Source organism: Botryllus schlosseri, chromosome 1 (genome assembly GCF_051294905.1).
Source record: "Botryllus schlosseri isolate E-star chromosome 1, Bs_hap1, whole genome shotgun sequence".
Classification (NCBI taxonomy): domain Eukaryota; kingdom Metazoa; phylum Chordata; class Ascidiacea; order Stolidobranchia; family Styelidae; genus Botryllus; species Botryllus schlosseri.
Window position 1 is genome coordinate 8,822,390 of NC_137236.1, and position 3,448 is coordinate 8,825,837.

Genomic DNA, 3,448 nt, shown 5'->3' on the forward strand with positions numbered 1-3,448 from the left:
TCAACTCTAGGTTAGTGATAAACAGCAACAAAATGACCGTCCTTGAAAACAATATCATACTATGTAGAAATATGGATATACTTTTCTTATTTCGAAGGGACCTCTGCTGCTGTATTTCTTATTTCTTGAAATATGTGATCGTGTCTTTTCACGCCTTCGATTTGATATGAACGAGTGCCGAAAATCTATTCCCGGGAAGGTAGCTGGCGGTTAATGTAATAATAACGACTGACGCATCCAACGACACCTTTGAGCACGATAGCAAGATATATAGCACCAAAATTTAAAGACAGATTTTTCAATGAAGTTATCACTGCCATACTAGTCATTTGTATATAGAAGCTCATGTTCAAGATAATATGGAATTGTCGTTATGTATATCACAGGAAAAAATGGATTCCGTGAAGAGGTTTTAATCCCTTTTTTGAGACCGACTAGAAAAAATTATTTTTAACAAAGGTAGGCAGAATATCTTTAAACAGCAATATGTTTGTATCGGTAGGCTATTGGCAACTTGGAAATAAAATGAGTTTACACCAGGGGTGTCAAACATACGGCCCGCCACACGATTTTATCTGGCCCGCGATGCCATTCCGAGTAGATTGGAATATGCTTGTATTATCCAGCACATTTGTCACAAATGTTGATTAGTTTGAAAAAAAAACACTTCCGTTAAATATTCCCCCAAGATAGCAATTATCGAATATGTTCATAGGCCACATTATAATCACAAGACTACGGCGCTTTGGTTTCACACTTGTTACCACCGTAGGAACAAATCAGTGACATTGACACCCACTTTCGAAAAGGCAAAAAAGTGCACACTGAGTTGAGTTTTATGGAATAATGTACCAAAAAGTAGTTATTCACGCAAGCGAAAACGACAATGCCGGACCGTTATATGAAGTTTACATGGACAATATATTATTTACACAAAAAAATATAATTCTAATATCAGTGCATGGTTGCGCTGCCGTATCATTTCGTACTCAAAAGGTCCCCGTAATCTAAAGAAACCTGAATCGTGATTAAATAACAATACAACAAATCCGAAAGTTCGCGTATTCCCCACAACTCTCACACATGGCTAACGCCAGAGTACGACTTAAGCAAAGGGAACATAGAAATAAGTGAACTTGTATCGTCGTTACCGCCACTGTTTTAGCAGCGGTTAATAAGTGTATTCAACCAGCGAATCATCATCATAAATTCAATTTGTCGCAAATAAAGGTGTGCTACTTGCTAGAATAAAGCCCATATGATCCGTGATACAATTGTAATATACTATCATCTATATATGCTTGGTAAGGAATTGATCAAGTGAAAAGCAAAGCGTGTGGCCGGCGAGCATTTGTAAGGTTTGAATCCGGCCCGCGACGTAATTTGAGTTTGACACCCCTTGTTAACACAGTAGTATATTTGCTCTCATTCGGTAATTCTGTTGATGTGCTTACTGAAGCATTAGCAGTTTACAGCGAAACTGATTCGTGATTTCCCTAATTTAAAAAAGTTACGAATTCGTTTCCAATCATTTTGCAAATTTTGAGGTCTCGCTGGCCCCCTGAAAATGCTTCCGGGACCCCCGGTCGAGAACCACTGCTTTATACCGTTTTAGCAATGATCCAAAAGTAGATGCTTCAAATTCGACCAAATCTAGAATTCGTCTCGTATCATGTCCAGATCCAAGTCACCTCCAGTCATGACTTATGTGTTCTAAATTTAACTTAGATGTTGTGCTTTACGGAATTCGATGTTCACGACCAATGATAAAACGTAACCGTATATAAAACTTCGGTTGTAATCGACCAAAATTCTTTAGATGCGATTCGCTCTAATCCACATCCGTGCTCATTTCTTGCATGCGTGGAATTATTACTGCCCGCTGATGGTGCAAATTTATTGTCACGGAAAACATTCTTAAACCTGTCCCGGTGATCGGCTATATCATGTAAGGTTGGTAATAGAGCATTCTTGTTTCAGAATAGAAGCATAAATTCAGTCTACTTTCAATCAAGATGGCGTTGGTAATGGACCACGTTCCATCATGCACAACATTGCCAATGTAGATCACCAATTCTGTCAACTATTTTGCATGGAATTGTGTGGTTTGGGGTTGCAGATTACGATGGTGGCATTTGAATATGCATATCGTTATGACTCGACTTTGAAGTAACTGACAGAGTTTGTCAGAAACAAAGAACATAATTTTTTTTCGATTACGCAAGTATCGGTTTTGACTAACTTGTACTACTCACTCAAGAGGTTTTTTATTTCGACTATACTCCCACTACTAATTTGTAGACAGAGCTACTTCCTTCAGATACGGTGGATTTTATGATGTAGAAAGTACTTTTGGGATAGACTCCGCCATAGTTATAAGTGAAATTATGCGGTAAATTCCGTCAAAGAGTCCCCGTATCGCGGAAATTGAAGATATTCCAGATAACTCCACCTATTCGACGTGTCATTGGTCATTTCGCGTCAGTCGCGAAGATGCCCGTACACTTTCCAAGCTTGCCAACTACGATATAATGCAGGGGTGGGCAATTATTTTCCTCCACGGGCCAAATGAAAGAAAATAAATACGTTGGCTTGTCGAGTGAAAAAATTAGCTATATTCTCCAGCGGATTTGTTTCTAAATTACATTGTTAATAAATGCTGCTCAGTGAAAGTGTTGATATTGAGTAATTAGAAAGTGACTGTTAATTAAAAATATCGATTAGCTGTCATGATTCGAAACAATGTTAAACATGATACATTTTAGCTCTCTTTAAACCCCTATCCACGTTCTTCTATTAGGACTCAAAAACAGTGGCTCTCAAACTTTTTTAGGCACGCCTCGCTTGATGATAGTGAACAATTTCGCGCCCACTTATCATGATATCACAAAATATTAAAAGACCAACCAGAATGCCAGAGGTGATCAGTAACGAAGTACTTCTACTTTTTCGAAGTACTCAAGTAGTTTTTCTCTACTTCTGGTACTTACTCAAGTAGATCTGATTTTCACTACTTCTACTTCGTACTATTTTGTGATCTACTTACTTACTTTTCGCTATTTTCAGTTTGTCAAGTAGAAGTAGTTCAATCTTCCAATCAGGAAGATACCCTGAAGAATTTCGGGGCTGTTGTCACGGAGTATCAACATTTAATTTTCATAAAAGTTTAGTGAAGCCCAAAATTTTCGTCGCGCTTCGCGCGCAGTGCTGGTTACGGAGTGACCGGTATGATTTCACGAAAGTATCGGTGAATCTAATTTAGGTAGAGGGTTGGCGTGGTTCCGTTCATACCACATTGTCGCCCTTCGTCCATATCAAATAATTCATCACAGTATATAACGTTTGAAACTGATGTTTCGCAATCTAGCATTTACTTGTCATATCGTAATCTAGCATGACCATGGCGTGTCCAGATCTGGAAAAGTGGACTCTGACTTTTTTTTAGTTT